General features: G+C 36.4%; 1 protein-coding gene across 7 annotated transcripts in view; it reads left to right on the top strand.

The window, feature by feature from the left end:
* The window catches only part of SATB1 (SATB homeobox 1), a 103320-nt gene that overhangs the window by 30918 nt on the left and 53977 nt on the right, over positions 1 to 18425 (top strand). The window lies entirely within an intron of this gene.

Here is an 18425-nt window from a genome sequence, read left to right as displayed (position 1 = left end):
TAACTTCCAGTAACCCTAGGTGAGTGGGAATGGCGTTAGAAGTGTTAATGTCTAAAACTTCACCATGCTACCTGAATAAGAGTACGGTTTTTGATGCTGTATTCATTACCAAAAAAAAAAAAAAGAGAGAGAAAGAAAAAGCATTTATTAAAAAAAATATAAAAATAAGAATAGAAAACAGAAATCTCTATTACTAAATGTTGAATAGTTAATCATTCATCAGAATTTTGCCACCAATTTTATAGCATTGGTTTACCTTTTTTTTTCTTTTTTAGTGGGATCATACTTTTTCCTCTGAGATGCCTCTCATACCATCAGGGATTTTTTGAAATGAGACAAATCTTTATTATTAATGTACTTGATTTTTTTAGAATGAATTCTGGTAGAAAGGCAATTAAAACCCTAGCAAGAGACTGCCCTTGTTTCTCTTAATATAAAGCCAAACTTCACTTTTGATAATGCTTAGCTGATCTCAAATAAAAAAGGTGCTGTGAACCCGCTTGTGTGGTCATGACATAAACGTGTTGTAGTGACATCCCTCAGTGAAAGTCATTCCACCATATGGTATAATTAAAGTGCTGGTCTAACTAGATTTTTACTAAATTTTTAAGGTTTTTTCTTTCAATGCAAGTTTAAAATGTAAGTCTGAATGCTAGTCTGTCAGTCATTTGAACTTGAACTCTATGACTCTGCTGTTCACATTTCTAAAATGGTGATACTCTAAAGATATATTTCTAACATGATTGTTGTGAGGATATGTGGGTACTTTGGAAGGAAGCTTGGGGGCTTTTGTGCTATTGTTTCATGGAGACTCCATGCATTTTAGGTTTGCTGCATTATAGTCCATCAGCTTTACTTTTGATATTTCTTAGCAATTATAGGAAAGAAGCAAATGAATTCAGTTTACAATTAATGATGGCTTTTTATATTTTAAGGTAAGCTAGAGCCATAGGTAAAATATTCTCAGGTGTTCAGGGTCCATTTCTTGAAAAATCAAAGCAAACTCTTTTTGTCATTTTAGGTGATCTCCTTCTTTTTTCTCTCAGTCTTAGAGAGGATGTGAATTTATACCCATCAAATAAAAGTAATTTAAATTAATTAAACAGTTAAATCAATAGGATGATATAATGAAGCAGGTGACTCTTACCTCTGGGACTTAGGGTTTTGTAGACAACTCCAGATAATCTGTCACCTGGTTTCTACCATTTGGAAATTTGAAATGTCCTAGAAATAAAGGTGTTTTTTTGTTTGTTTGTTTGTTTGTTTTTAACTCAGAGTTAAAATACATATAAACACCAAGTATAAAAATCTCATGTATCTCATTGTTATTAAATGTCTGCTTGATATGGGGAATAAATCCAGGTAAAGATGTAAGGCATATATTGGTTTCTAGCATTTGGAAATTTGAAATGTCCTAGAAATAAAGGTTTTTTTATTTTTTTTTAACTCAGAGTTAAAATATGTATAAACACCAAGTATAGAAATCTCATGAATCTCCATGTTATTAAATGTCCCATTGATTTTGGGAGTAAATTCAGGTAAAGATGTAAGGCATATACTGGGAGCTAGAGAAGAGAATGCTAATATAAAAGTACTTATTGATATAGGCAATGAGAACTAATTGTTAAATGACATCAACATTTAGCCAATCACTTCCACCTACCATAGCTTATAAATAAAATTGTGAGTTTACTTAATGTTATTGTGGGAAATGAATTGAACACAGACAATTTTAACATTAAAAGGATGACAAAATGAAATTCAGAACTTGATTTTGGAGTTAGGCATGGATGAATTTCCGCAGCTAGGCCTTGGGAGAAGTAGCTGAAGGCCTCGCTCTCATCCTTAAGTGATAAAACTAGGCTGTAACTTCAATGTCATTTGTAATTACCATCTTCCTTTCTTTAAAAAAAAAAAAAAAGAGAAAAAAAAATACATTGTTCAGCAGTGGCAACAAGTATTTGCAATTAATTTAATATTTCATATTATGATGAAGTGCCACTTTTGCTGTCTAAATGAGGGAGTTATTTTATATCCTACTGCATCTTCTTTTTCTCTAGAATGAATTCGTGAATCTGATACTCAATTTGAAATATTTTAATTATGAACTGTTTTCCATTTGCTTCTTTATTTTCTCTTCTGTCAGAAGTTATTAGAGGAAATGCAGGCCCGCTAAGGCCTAAGCCCCAAATATATGCTGAGCTTGGTAAAACTGTTCTTTCCTCCCTGGTGAGATTTGGTGATGAACGTGCTATGGTGAAAAATGCCTAGCAGAGAAATATTGCCCTGTACAAGATGGGACCTAACACCAGGAAATGCTATGTTTTAAGATTTTTTTCTCTTCTGTGGAGTTTTGTTTCATTCATTCAAGCGCTTTTGGCATACCATTCAGCATACTCATTTTACTGTACATTAAGAGTTTGGTTTTGCTTAATATGATAAAATACCCCAGTATCGAATATAGCTATTGGGTCCCTTAATGACGTACTTAGCTGTAAAATTTGGTTGTGATCATTGTTGTACAACTATAAATGTAATAAAATTCATTGAGTAATAAAAGAAAAAAAGAAAAAATAAATAAAAATTAAAACTAAAATAAAAATGCTGTATTTAGCTGGATGTCTACCCTATGGGCAAGCAGATTCCCTTCACTGTGTAGAGGTCGGGAGGGAAGCAGGTGGGAAGCTCTAGGAATTTGCCTGTGATATCTAAGGAGCCCTGTCTCCAAAGCTCCCAGGAGGGTTGTCCCACACTTGCAAGGCACACACCCAGTTTGCACTTGGAATCTTAGGTTTAGAAGGTGTTATCCTTCCCAGACTCCTCTTTGGCCAAATGAAGGAGCCAGTGTCCCTAGAGATTAAAGTCAAAATGCTGGCTAGTGACTGACCCCAAAGTCCTTTCCCAAAGATAAGTTTTAAAGTGTTGATTTTTAAATGAAGACTTAGGTTTTGGCGCAACAGTGTTTTCTTTGAGAATATTTGCAAGGTTTTCTCTAGCTGCAGAAATTCTGTAAGTGTGCATGTAGTTTGATTTATAACTTAAATACCTTAATTTCTGTTACTGATTTCCTATCATCAATCTGCCCAAATAGATTGACATCCAGTTTTTTTGTTCTATGTGTTTATTTTCGTATAATATTCTAAAGCATAAGAAACAGCTCATTATAGATCTGAGGTTGGGCATTTTGTTGTTACTCTTGCGTTTTTCAGTGGATGTGGTTAGGTAAGGTGGATGTTGTATTCTGACCTGCAAGTGAGGACGAGGGAATGAAGTCCGACTTGGGGACAAGAATATGGATTTGGAAGATAAATTGGGATTTGAAAAAGTAAACATTTTGATTTATAATTAAAACATTTCATCTTGATTTTAGTTTTCCCCAGAGATTTAGAAATTGAGCTAAATACTAGATAAATACATATACGTTCAATACAGGGATAAATTCGTTTTGTTAATGGTATCATAAATAGAAGATCAGTTAGTACTTCTGCCAGCCTAGTGTCTTCCTTCTAAAAATATTTAGGTCAGATATTCCTGAGGGATTTTAATCTGACGTGTACATTTTTACCACCCCCTTCCCTCCACGCATATCACTACTTCCCCCCACTTTTTTTTTTTTTTTTTTGGCCTTGCCCATGTCAAGTGGAAGTTCCCAGGCCAGAGATTGAACCCATGGCATAGCAGCGACCTGAGCCACAGCAGTGACAATGCTGGATCCTTAACCCACTGCACCACAAGAGAATTCCAACCCTTCCACATTTTTAAGGCACTGGACCTTTCTGTTTTATTTCTCACTTGGGGAAAAGTAGCCCCAAGCCCAAGTCCTACACAAAGGGAGAATTTTCATTTTTTATTTTGAGTAGCAAGAGATCAATAAAGTGATTTTAAATTCAAACATTCCTTTTAGAAATAATATTGAGAAAAGTGATTTTGGGGGTTTCCTTTTCCTGACAGCATTTAGGAATCTAAAAAGTGTTAGACTTTTTATTAGGCACTGGCAAAACAGGTGGGGAAAAAACAACAACAACAAAAAAAATTGCCTTGCCCGCCTGAAGCTTAGCATTCACCTGTGCCGATTCTCTGAAACTTGACCATCATTTCCATAGACATTAATAAACCCCTGTGTTCAGCTGATTTGCAGTCTGTATTATACAAAGCACCAATTAAAAATTCCTATCCATTAGGGATATATATGTATATATATATACACACACACACACACATATATATGATTTTTTAAATTGCACTTTGTTATTTTTCCATAATTTTTGTACTGAAATGACATTTCTGAAAAATTTTTAATAAACATTAATAATCTCATTCTCTCCAGAGAATTTCCAAATCAGTATGCATATATTATATTTCACAAGCGAGTCTAACCTATGAAATTTATTCACATATTCACAGACATTCATTCAAAAGTATGTATTAACAATCTGCTCTGTGACAAGCATCCTATTTCCTATAGAGTAATAAGGATGACACATCTTAATAGTTGAAATAATAATAACTTTGATTTAGTCCTGTTGCAGTATCAAAAGCATGTTTTTCACCCTAAGTGGCAGATAGTTTTATATCCCCATTTTCAGTTAAGGAATCTGAGCCGTGAAATGTTTGAGTTACAGAGCTGGTGAAGCAGAGGAACAAGAATTCATACACAGACCCTGTGATTCTAACCAACTATTCTAGGTAGGTAGGTAGGTGGATAGATAGATACATAGATAGATAGATAGATAGATATGGGACTTTTTAAAAAATACTTTTTCCAATTTTGATCTTTTATAAAATACATTTCTCTGAAGTATTGATAACTACTTATAGTTTTCCAATTGTATTTATTCTCCCTGTTGAATTTTTTCTTTAGCGTATGTTTTGTTGTTGTGTCTTTGATTTTGACATTCTGACATTGACTTCCTTTAAAAATACCATTGTTTCATTTCCCTAATTTAGGGCATGCAAGGTTGATTTAGACCATGGGATAATCTGATATTTGGGAGGTTCCAAAAGGCTTGATTGTAATTGCTCTGTGTCAGTCACTTCTCCACTCGACATGTCCCCAACCCCACCGACATCCTTTCTGCATCAGTAGGTATAATGGAGCTAATAGCCTTTTTGTTTGAGCCCTAAGACAATGTTAGGCAGTTGCATGGGAAACAGTGGGCAATTTCTTGAGTCTATATGAAAATGTAGACCCTAATCATCCACTGGCTTTGATAGGACGAATGAGGGTATAACTGGCAGCTCCACTTAAAAATAAAATTTCTACTTTGAGATGTGCTGGTAGGATTTTGTACCTCCCCTTCCCAAGCATATTGTTGTAAATCTATTATAAATCTTGTCGTCAAATATCATTTATTTTGAGAAGATCTACCTCTTTTCTTTCCTTTTTTAAATTATAAAACTTTCCCCAGTTTTAACTCTATTGCCCATAGGAATCTGAGGTTGTGAATATCTGCTTTGCCAGGCACTGAAGTGCGTGATACTAATTGGATTTTATGACCACTTTCAGCAATTGTATTAATGGCAAGATCCATAAAGGAAATGGTAAACCAGCTTTATATGGGGTAGTGGTGTGAACTGCTAAACTACACCAAGAAATTTTTTCTTTTCTTTTTGAACCAGTTATTACTTCACTCTAGTACCTCTCTCAAAATAGACAGCGTGGTATCAGTTCTGTGTTAATAATATAATACACGGAATCTACAGTAGACAAGTCCTCCAAATTACGTCTTCCTTTTTCCATCTCATATATCAGGTTCATTTTTAGCCACTTTAGATACATAAGTGTTTTACTGTGCTTTGATGTTAGTGCCCTATAACCTTTCTGATATATTCATCAAAAAAGCTAAACTTAATAAAGCATCTAACTTAAAATGGGTGGATCTCAAATATTTTATAGTCGCTCTCTTTTCACAATAGTAGAACATGAAAGAGTTTAAGCCCTACCAATTTAGGAGTGCTTTAACAAGGTATAAGTACTTCATTTTCACTTAATAGATTTTTACCATGCTTTGTTTTAGATCTGAACAGGTTTCCTTTGACCTCAGAAATCACTAATGCAAGGAAAATTACCATATCAGGAGTGCATTTCCCCTATTTTGTGATTTGCAGAATGATAAATACTGCTGAGGCTTAGGAGTAGACAGGCCTGAGAGAAAGCCTGTTAAATGCTCTTTTCTGTTTTTTTAGAAAGTTAACCAAATTATGCCAATCAATCAGATTTTCTTGCTGAAATAGAGCTAGTTTTAATTTGCTTTTGGAGTGTCTTTTGTCGAAATGACTACTTAAATTTCAAGCTGGACTTTATCTGGCTTTGCTTTTTAAACCTGTTTTATTTCATGTCTGATTTGGGCCCCAAACAAACTCATAAACAAACAGAAAACCATAAATTCAGAATAATCAAAACAAACAAATACAAACATCCAATTTTTTTTTCCTCTTTCCTTGGAAACTGCTCGATCTAACATGCTCTGAGTATAAAAAACAAACAGACAAACAAACAAACAAAAAAACAAAACCATAGGAGAGCCTTTAACATAACTGGAGAGAGCTTCAGCCAGCCGGGCTGCAGCTCATTGCCAATTGAAGAAAGGAGCTCTCAGGCTGCTGGGACTTTTAAATCTAGACTTAAAAGTTATTTGTTCTGTTTAGCATTTTTAAAATGGTTCTATTAGGAATTGTATGCGCTTCAGTTTTAATTTTAACTCATAATGATTGTGAAGCGCCCTGGGATTCTTACATGAAGGGCGCTACAGAAATATAAGATTGTATTGTGTTCTAATATGCAGTCATCTTATGGGGTGCTGGCATTTCACCCTGGACAATTCAGAAGGTTGCAAAATTCCTTGTTGTGGAGAAGGTGGCTGACTTCCTTTAATAGTCTTTCCTTTTTCTCATTCTTACTCTAAAACTTTATCCTCTTTAGTCATCATCCTTTCCTTCCTTCTTTTCAAAAAAAACCAAAAGACAAAAAACAATTCTCTTGTATTGCAATATTTTCTCATAAAAATGCTGAACGAGTTTACTCAAAGAAGTTAAAGATGTAAACCATTTGAAATGTTGAAAAGTTAAGAACGATGAAAACTTTGTTAGCACTGTTTGAGATCACATTCTCATTTAGATGACAAGACTGGGTCTTTCATCATTGGGTACCACTCAACTGTCCCAGGCTGGTCCCATTTTACTGTCAGTCCCACATTTATTCCTGTGCACTTAAAAGTGTGGAGCTAACCAAAATAAGTATTAACTGTGAAACATCGCAATGAATATTTACCCAGATGTATTGAAACTCTTGGTTTATATTAACATAGGACAGAACTTGATTCCATTTTCTTTTTATCTTGATGGGGCTGTTTCTTGAATTGATGTATTTCATCAGAACTGCATTCTGCCCCTTTTTCTGTGAGTCTTTGTGTTATAGCTTTTTACCATCATCATGTAATTAGTGAGCTAATAACATTCCGTTCCATAGGAGTCAGGAATGTGTGCTCTGTCGTTACCTCTCTGTAAATTCAAGCAAGTGACTCTCCATGCCTCAATTTACTCATCTATAAAGTAGGAAGATAATAGTCCCAATTTTTCAGGATTGTTAAGAGAATTACATGAGTTAATACTTACAAAGCATTTAGAACAACACTCTGTTCCTAAAGTATACTATAACATTATTTGTTTTTCTACAGTATGGAGATGGAGTGTTTGAAATCGCATGTGTGGGTCTAAGAAACTTTGTTGCTACATAGAAGATTTTGATGTATGCATCACTTTTTATGAAAACAACCAAGAACTTCTGTGAAAAAATTAGAGGACTGTTTTATAACTCATTCTCACCTTTAAGGAATACTTTTAGCACTGTCCTTAGAATCATTTATAAAGTTCCTATGTATCTTAAAATAGAAGTGGGGGAAGACTCAAGCATTATGCGTTAAATAAGCAGGTTTGCAAGTTAAGCAGATATGGTATCTTAGACTAAATAGTGTCAAAGAGGAAAAAGATGCCTCACGGGGACTATCCTCTGGATGTGAATTTTTCACAGTGTTCCTTCCTTTATCCTCACCCCAACTCCCTACACTCAAGGCTTTGTCCCCCTTTTATGCACTCCCCATAGCACTTTCCACATTGTTCTGTATCTGTGGACTAACTAGAATCTCTGTAATTGATGGTCAAAAAGGAGTTAAGTTTTTGTGATCATCACAGTCATAGATCTGACACACAGTAGGATCTCAGGAATATTTGTCAAACCAAAACAGCCTCATAGAATTTTCATCACTTTTATTTCATGAACCAATAAACCATGTCAGTAATTTTATTAGTAGTGTTTTATATATAGTCTTATCTATAATATCTGACTTTATAAAATGTCTTCCAAATTACACTTAATTCTGAATTTTAATTTACCTAACAACGAGCAAATTACTTCTGCATTTTCCTTGAAGAAATCCTACTGATATTTCAAGCTGTCCTGTATTTTTCTTTGAGTATATGTATTAAACTTATATGTTTGTAAGCAGAACAATAGTCTTAGGAGGTACAAGCGACCCTGGAAATCTAAGAAATGCAATGCAAGACCTAAGTCTATGTCACTGTAATATTTCCATGCTCATTTAACTTTTTTCTTTTATAATCGAACATCTATTTCAGTGGAGCTAATAGTTTTTATTTTGTCTCAAATGTGTTATATTTGTGACCCACACCTTTTAACTATTAATTTCCTGTGTCTCCTTCTCACGTTTAAAAAATATATAAAGAGGAGAAATGTCAGTAGCAGAATCAAATGATTTATAGGCCAACATGCTGGCGCTGCCACTATGTGTATGCTAGCAGTTGGTGCCACCCCATGTTAGCTCACAAGGTCCCTGCTCAGCTGAGGTTCCAAAGTTCACATTTGGCATTGGAGACTCCGTTTGGGGCTATAAACATATAATGTGTAAAGAGTCAGCTGTGTGAAGGTCCAGAATCACCTGAATTTAGAGAGCGCTGCAAGTGTAGATAAGTGTTCAGCCATTCCAGAACGGGCCTCAGGGACTTGATTTGTCCACTCTTCTGCAGGAACACCAGCTCAGCCTGGCGCTCACACCCCTAGTGATGCGCAGGGCTCATTGCTTAATGATGGACAGCCCCTCCAGCACAGTTTTACCATTTCGTCATAACTCCCAAAGAGGTGATTACATAGTGTAAAGCATTTTCCTAAACAGTGAACAGTTTCATAATATTGATAGAGATGAGCCAGATTAATTTGGTTTTTCTCTATGACCAATCCAGAGGTGACATTGATTTATATCTGTTTAGTAGATATGGGAAATCTTGGTCAACAACTAATTAAAGAGGGAAATCAAGGATACGATTTAGCCCTTAGCCTCCTGTGAAATCTTGTCTTATATCTGAGTGGGATCCATGGGTGCTACACTGGACGCTCAAGGGTTTGTGCATACCCAGAATTTCCAAGACTCTTTTGGGGAGTAAATAGGTGGGGAGAACTTCCATTGGATTCATGAGACTCCCAGGGAAAGTTTTTGGCCCCCTAAAAGCCGAAAACCAGACTTAACTTTGCTCACCAGTTTTTAGGCAATGTGACTTAAAATCTAGTAGCGTTTATACAGCAAAGGAAGGAATATAAAATCTGTGAAAGAGTTACAGAGCCTAATTCTAGTATTTACTTTTAGAAAAAAAAAATGAGTCGTTCTTTTTTTCACTCTGTGGCTTAAAGTTTTTCAAAATACTTTATCTGGAATTTAATACAAATTTGGTATCTTTTTCTGTAATAAGTACAAATACTAGAAATTTTAATATCCATAGAGAAGAGAGGATTTAACCCCATAAGGGGCTTCAGAAAAAGAATAAGCAAGCATTTCCCCAAAGGGGAAAATTGGTAAGAGTGCTTAAGATTTAGAATCTTAGGAAACAGTTTTTGCTATAAAATCAAATAAGCTTTAGTGTTCCCATTGCAGCTCAGCAGTAACGAACCTGGCTATTATCCATGAAGATGTTGTTTGACCCCTGGCCTCACTCAGTAGGTTAAGGATCTGGCATGGCTTTGGCTATGGCGTAGGCTGGCAGCTGCAGCTCTGATTCAACCCCTAGCCCGGGAACTTCCATATGCTGTGGGTGCAGCCCTAAAAAGCAAAATAAAAAAAAAAATCAAATAAGACTTATTAGATTTAGATTTATCTAATGAAAAACTTGTGAAAATTCTATTTGGAGTAGCATAATGTTTAATAATAGTGGGTATATTTTTAATAATCATCTTATAAGCAAGATACCAAGGGACTTTGAAGCTTGCTAAAAAATAAAACTGTAGTTGGGGATGTTTGCACAGTGCCTCTGAATTGATACGTATTACTGTTGCACCTTCTTTAGTCATGAAAGAAGACCCTATAGGACCTCTGATTGGGAATACATATAGATCTCATAGAATCTTAACGCTGTTAAAAGGGACCTTGGAGGTTGTCTGGTTCATTTTCCTTCATATTGCAGATGAACAAACGTAAGCCTCTATGTGCAATTAATTTGAAATATTGCATGCCTTTTGTAGTAATACACTTTTTAAACAAATATTTTCTAATGTAAGCTCTTTACCAGCATATTCAATTAGTTTGAATAAGATAGTTTTAATATCATAAGAAAGATCTAGATGGATACTTATCCAAAAGATAGAATAGAGAATCTGGTCAAAGATATTATCTAGGACTTATGTAAAAATTACTTTAATTATGTGGAAAAGCCGTGTGAATGGTGAACCAACGTTTTCTTTAAAAATTATGAATTGGATATTTAAATCATTAAATAGATGTGCTTTGAAATGATCACATATTCACTTTTAGGAAACATGGTAAGAAAATTAAAACAGAATTGAGTGGGTTCTCTTTGTCCTTCCTTTTCTATTCCTTTGGGTCTGTGTACCAAGTTTTTATTTTTAGTACCATACAAAGGTTACTTTGTGTAGAGATGCCATTTTCAGACACTGGGATTGATCGGGATGGCAAGAGCTTTAACTCTGACAACTGGAGTTTTAGGTAAATTCTAGAAGTGATTAGTCTCTTCTCAACACAGTGAGGTTCTGAATATGCCCCAGTTGTTTCTCCCAAGAGACTAGCTTAGAAAGCAATAGAGGATCCAGAGGGAAAGATTTGAGGAACATAAGCTAACATCACAAACAGAATATGACACTTAGAAATCCTGCCATTTGCTTTCTATATATTGAAGCCTGTTTCCCTTCCACCCCACCTCTACCCCCTGATACCAGATGGGGACCTACCTGCGAATTTTCAATAGATTCATTCCAGGTCACCATGATGCCTTTTAGAGCTTATTTGTAATATTCGATATCTTTTGGATTGAAAAAAAAAAACCCATTTACTGAGAATCTCTCTTAAAATAGTATTTGAATGTAGAGTTGATTCCATTTGATCTGGAGTGAGTTTCTACTACAGGCATATAAAAACCTTCTGTGAAAACTCAGGCCATAGGCAGACAGGACCTGGAGGAAGGGGAAGGCCATCAGAGTGTGTGATGTTAACACTTTTCAAAAAATAAAGATGTAAAAGAATAGAGAGCCAGCAGTTTGACAGATTGTTCAGTAAATGCTCATTTTATTGAAAATTATAAAAAGGTGCTTAATGTCTCTGTGCCATTAATACAATACATAAAAAGGTTACTGTCAAGATTCGTGTTCCAGCCCTGAAAATTAACTGTGAGGCTTTATAAAGCATCACTCTGTGTCGACTGAGAAGTTAAAGGTTTCCTTATATACATTTTGCATGCAAGGACATTTATTTCAGAAAACAATGATTTTAGACTTTATGCCAAAGATATTAGCAGTGATGTGCTTTCATTTAAAACATAGACCTTACATATACACTACAGACAAGGTAGAACCATGAAAAATCGCCTTACAGAACTAAACCTGTACAAGATGATTTCCCTTGCTGTCTTTAGAGTATTCCGATTCAAAACATACATTCCTTCCTACAGAAGAAGATATTCAGATTCCTTAGTTGAAATTAATTAGCATTCAGAAACCAGATAGCATGTTTTTGGGTATTCATGAGATCTCTGTTTGAAAAAAAAATGTTTTTAACTTGTAGAAATGTGTTGCAACACACAGATGGGAAGAAAAAGAAAAAAAAAATCTCTTTAGCAAGCACTGTGTGTAAAAGGAATATTACATTTTGCACGCTCCTGATTGCTCTGTGTAAACAGTTTTTGACATCTGTCTTTATAGTTTTCGAGGAGAGGAAGACTTTGTTAAAAGAATCATTTTTATACAGCAGTCACCATTTCAGTCTTGCTTTACCTGTATTATGAAAGCAGATGGTCTGCATGTCTTTTGAATATTTATAACTATCAAAAACAATCTCTTGCTATTCACCCTTAGGCTTATGAGATGTCAGGACTGTTCGGGTTGAAAAAAATCATCTTGGGTGTTTACAGAAAGAGGATTACATTAAGCTGAAATGACTATACATTTTCCAGTTTAATATTTGTCCATCAGCTGTTTAATCGTATTTAGATAATTGTGTAAATAAGATGTTGTAGCTTTTGCCCTCTCTGCTGATGGAGCCTGAAAGCTTTAAACAGGGGGTGAACCTCCATTTTGTAGAGGCCCTTCTACCTCCTCCCACCTCAGTCACACTATCAGCAAGTCTTTAGGAAGTTTTGATCATGATATCACAGTCCTGTTTAAAAAAAAAAAAAAATTTGCGCAGGAAAAGCCTGTATGAAGAACACATGAAATGCCGGGGAGCTGCTGGCTTCCGGTACAGGCTGCTTAGTTTATTAGAGTATATTGTAATATGCAAATATGGTACATCACTCCAGTCACCCTTTAAAGACGACATGGCTTTCTCTCTCTCTCTTCCCCATGAGCCTGCAGCACTCAGAGGATATTTTGGAAAACTTTTGGTATAGTGGGGGTTAACTGTTTTTTGACTGGAAGCTGAGCAATCAGAGATAACAGATTTTGCTGTGGTTGGTTGATTTGGCAGAAAAGCATGAACAGTTTTGGTTTAAATGATTGAATAACCTGATTAGCATTGTTTTGGGGTGGGTTTTTTTGTTGTTGTTAAAGGCACAACAAAGCAATTTTAAGGGTAATCAGATGAGTGCCTTTCCTCAATTGAGGGACCTTTTTTTCAGGAGGCCTCACCTCTCCTCACACCTCTTCCTCAGCTATGAGATGACCAAGGAGAAAAATAAAACTATCCTCCTTCAGTTTCTAAATGTGTTATAAATACCTACCTCTAGTGTATGTCCTATTCTAACAGGGGTTTGAAAGAAAAGAATGTTTTGAAAAATTGTGTAACCGCCACCAGTTCCTTGTGGGTTCAGGTGTTTGTTTCTCAAATGTAGAGACCTGCAGTATTTGAGAGCAGAGGTTCAGAGTGTTCTAGCCCTATCTAAGTCAGGCGTTAGAAAAATTCCACCCTTACCTTTTCACAATTAGAAAGGTTATAAATAATGTATTTGGCTGAAAAGGAAGCTCAGCCTGTGGCAGATGGTATCATTCTAGAGTACCAGGGTTTCTGTGAAGATGGCATTCTTTCAGATCGGAACTTCAGCAGACTCTCAGAAAGAGCGGAGCTCCTCATAGGCTGCAGACATGTGCTTCACGGATCTTAGAAAAGCTTACAACTTGGCTCCTAGGAGGAGAGCATTGTGTCACACGGGGGTTAGGAGACCCACAGCCAATTTCTGCCGACTTCCAAATTGTATTTCCCGACACTGGCAGCTGGGGGCCTATCCATTGATCTGTGTTACCGCGGAGCGTTTGAACTTGGGATTTAAAACGGAGTTTTATCAGCCTGCTTATTTTATTCCCTGAGCAAGCATGGATGCTTTACACAGACTGGCCACCGAATAGGAAGACATCCAATGCAAGTCGTCCCCTTTCCCCCAGTGCTTTGGAGAGCTCGTATAAATAGACACCCAGAGAGCTGGGATAACGTCAGCACCGAGCTCTGTGACTTCCGAGACATCTGTGTGGATGGAGCTTAAAAAACCTGGGAAAGGGATCTCTTGCAAATTAAAGAACAAAGGTTCTTCAGACTCTCTGAGTTCTATCTTGACAGCTAAAAGTGATGGATTTAAAAGATTCCCATGACAATTAAGCTGCTCTTACCTTTGACCTTTAGGAAAACAAAGGGAGAAGAGGATTTTCTGGTAGCCTGAAGTAATGACTTATTTCAGTGACCTTTCATTGATCACCAGATCTGTGCCCAGCCCTGTGATGAATCCAGGTCTTATCTATGGAGATAAGACCCAAGGCTTACTGCCTAGTAGGAAATAAATAGCATACCAGAGCAGGGCTATGTACAGGGTATTTGAGTGGGCAGGAAAAAGCTTTGCAGGAGTGCCCCCTGAAATTATAGCCTAAAGGGAGAGCCATTGTTAGCCAGAGATGGGAGAAGGCTTGGATCTAACACCAGGTAGGACTTGTATCTAGCACCTGGGACCTACAAGCCAGCTTCCAAAGATACCACCAAATTGGAATATTGAAACAAATGGAAATACTCTTTTTCACTGGTGTTTTTCCTTGTTATCCCTTGACCTAACTTGTAATTTTATCGTTTAATTTGTATACTATTTGTGTTTCATACAGAAATTTTTTTGACCTAAAATGCATCATTTGAAAATTGTATCTAACACTCCTCTGTTATTTAAAAAATAGTCTTGGGAGTTCACTTCGTGGCTCAGTGGTTAATGAACCCGACTAAGATCCATGAAGATGTGGGTTCAATGCCTGGCCTCGCTCAGCAGTTTAAGGATCCCGTGTTGCTGTGAACTGTGGTGTAGGTCGCAGACTGGGCTTGGATCCTGCATTGCTGTGGCTGTGGTATAGGCTGGCAGCTGCAGCTCTGATTCAACCCCTAGCCTGGGAACTTCCATATGCTGCAGGTTCAGCTCTAAAAAGCAAAAATAAATAAAGCATAGTCTTTCACTGACCTGAAACCTGATCATACAATAAAAGCCAGGGAGGAGGGAGGTGGAGGGTGATCATAGAAGTTAACTTCCCTTAAGTCCATACTTGGAATGTTCCAGGCTCTGGGTTAATTGCATCACATTAATTATTTTAGGTATTGTCTGCCAAGTGGAGATAGTATATCTCTTCAAGTTGTTATCTTTCTGGTGACTTGTCCATTGCTGGGGATATAGTAGGAGTTCTGTAGACATCTGCTGAATTAATAGAAAAAAAAAAAAAACCCATATGAATGTATTTTCAGAACAACCTCATGAGGTGACTACTGCGGTCATTCTGGTTCAATATGGGGAATAGTCATAGTGGTTGAGCAAGGTCACACTACCAGTGTACAACACATCTTGGACTTGAATGCAGGTTTGGCTTATTCCACTTCATCAAATGAACGCGTTTGGTGTACATTTAATCCATGAGCATTTGGGCTGGAAAGTAATACAGACCTCCAGACCTGCATGCACTCATAGCTTACTGAGTAATCTTTTTAGTTAGCAATCTTTTCAAACCAGTATCTCCTTTTGATTGACAGAAAAATCCCAAGCCTCTCTCTTTAAAAATGTGGATCTTTGTTACCTACCCCTGTTCATCCTCACACAGTAGGAAAATATTATCAATCTTGACTCTCTGTTCTTTGTTTTATCAAAACAGTAGGTGTTTTCTTTATGATTTTCCAAATTGAAGATACATGATTGAATATGATATTTCAAATACCATGTGCCCTGCAATATTCCAAAACCTCTCTTTCTCACCCTTGAAACTCATAGTCAGATGCCATGCCTAAGCCTTCAGTAGGGATTTTTACCAGATGGGGAAAAAAAAGTCTCATGTTGTGGCTATATGAGCAATTTAGTTGTACAGATCACTGCATATTGTTCCAATAAAAATAGAGGTGACCCCAAGTTACCTGAATTATGAAATATTTTCCAGCCCCCTAAAAGCACAGAAAGAGAATCTAAAAAGTTGCTTTGGCATGTGTCATAACCTGTGGATTAGCCTTTTGATTTATGTCTTGCTTAGGCTAATATTTACATTAATCAGAGTTCCCTAAGCACACACCACTTGGCAGAGTAGAAAGCATCCAGAAAGTCACTTAAGGATAGAGCCTACCAATTTAGGGTTACACAAGGGCAGGGAGAATCTTTGATGCTCACACACATTGGATATTATTTTCCACATATGGATAATAATGAACTACATAGCACTATTACATATAGGCTCAAGTTTTATAAAAATATTTTAGATGTTTTTCCCCCTCACATTATTTTTCATCCTAATTCCCCACCCCCCTTCCCCAATATATTTTCCACTGTTGGTTTACTGAATCATATTAAATTGAAATGATCTGTTTACATGTCTCTTCCTACTAGATGGTAAACTTCTTGTGGGCAGAGGCTGTGTCTTACCTTTGTATTCCTAGTACCAGCCAGCCACATAGTAGGTGGGGCAAAGAACAAATCTCATATATTGAACTATCAGCAAAGTCAGGTAGCCTAGATGCTTGTCAAAAACGTCAGCAAAATTTAGATATTTCATACATTTCTGAAAATTAGGACATAAACTGCATCTAAAATTTATGTGCGCTGTTATATTAACCTTTAAGAATCTTCAGCATGTCTAAGTTGAAGAGTAATAATTTTTTTTAAATTGGACCAAAGTGGGAGAACACGGGTTCTCGGCCATTTGCAGAACCATCATGATCCATCAGCCACCTCAGTAGTTTTATTAGCGTCTAACTTTATTGATCCATCGTTATAAAAGAGTAAGTGTGATTGAAGCTGACAGATTGTTAACTGGATCAGGTAATCTTCTGGCTCTGGTTTTGGCAACCTTGCTAAGTATCTTTTTGTACCCTGGATTGAGGGACACTCTTAGTCTGGATTAATGGCAGAGCATCATTAAGAACGTCTTAAAAAGAGAAATAAAATGTGAAAATGACTATCAAGTAGGAAGTGTCAAAAAAAAATATCACAGTGTCTCTTAGGGAAGATAGCCATGTTTTATATCAATAATGCAACTCAGGCTCATCCTTCACTGGAAGGTCTTCAAAGATACCCAAGATTTACATATTATGGGAATGGGTGCATGTTCTAGAATTACCACGGATAATGGGTGTCAGAAGAACCAATGATAACCAAAGGGCTTTACATTAGAAGTAGTTTAAAGATAATGTTGTAAAAATACTTTTGTCCCCAAACTGGCTTTTCTAGTTGTTCATTGCCTCCCAAACAGTACTGCCTTCTGTAAATGATTTCACCACAGACCAACTGAAGTCTGAAATGTTAGTTCTTATGTTTCTACAAATAGGGGTAGAGGACGGATTGGTACTGCAGTCTAATTATTCCTTGTCATAGGAATTATTTAGGAAATTAATTAGAAAATTAATTTAGCTGCTACTAGAGAATATGAGTGTTGTAGTTAAAAATAACCAGGAACAAGTCACTAAACTACCAGAACCAAAGTTTGCTGGGAAGAAAACACTTTTCTTCACTGAAAATGAGTTTAAAAAAAAAAAACAAAACAAAACTAGTGGTACATCAACATCGTTCTTTCTTCATGTTTCCATGTTAAACAGTCGACTCTGTTTTCCAGGCTTTCATTAGGATCTGGATAAAGACAAGTGACAAAATAGGTCATTTTCTTTTCTGTGGTATCCTTGAGAAATTAGTTACTGTGAAATGCATATATTTAAAATGATTATGGTTAGTTTAAAATTCAAAATCCAAGCTTTACTGTATATGATGCTAGCAATAAGAATACAGCATTTTTTTTTTCTTCCGATAGAGGATCTTTTTTCTTCCTAAATGTGGTCTGTCAGCCTTGGGACAATGTTAATTTACGTCCAGTTGAAACCCAAATAATATGAGTGGAAAGTGCAAGGGGGTGTTTCCTAAACTTTAATGTGCCTGCAAATCCCTGGGGATCAGATTAAAATGCAGGTGCTGAATGACTAGGTCTGGGGTAAGGCCCAATATTCTGCATTTTTAATAAGCCTCCTGATAATGCTGATATTGCTGGTCCCTGGGTCATCCTGGAAGTTACAAGGATGGTGAATCTAGTCACTAAACCACAAAGTGGCATTTATTTATGAATTGCAATCAGAAAGTCATCTTCAAGTATTTGAATATACTGGGATCGGCAGAAGTTTGGTAGTCCAGGAATAGATGACAGTGATGGAGGTCCCATACATATCCAAGCAAAGTCTGGGTGTGATAGCTTTATACTCTTGTATACTCAGTGGACTGTTGCTTTCTACTTAAATAAACATTTGATGATGTACTTAATGAATTTAAAGAAGTTAAAGCTTTAGGCTAAAGTGTGAAACAAAAATGTAGTGGTACTCCATTGCTTTAAAAAATGCGTAGTTTCTGGAGTTCCCTGGTGCCTCAGTGTGTTAAGGACCTGGCATTGTCACTGCTGTGACATGGGTTTGCTCCCTGGTGCAGAATGTCCTCATGCCATG

Source organism: Phacochoerus africanus, chromosome 1 (genome assembly GCF_016906955.1).
Source record: "Phacochoerus africanus isolate WHEZ1 chromosome 1, ROS_Pafr_v1, whole genome shotgun sequence".
In the NCBI taxonomy this organism is placed as follows: Eukaryota; Metazoa; Chordata; class Mammalia; order Artiodactyla; family Suidae; genus Phacochoerus; species Phacochoerus africanus.
This window is presented reverse-complemented; position numbering and strand designations above follow the sequence as displayed.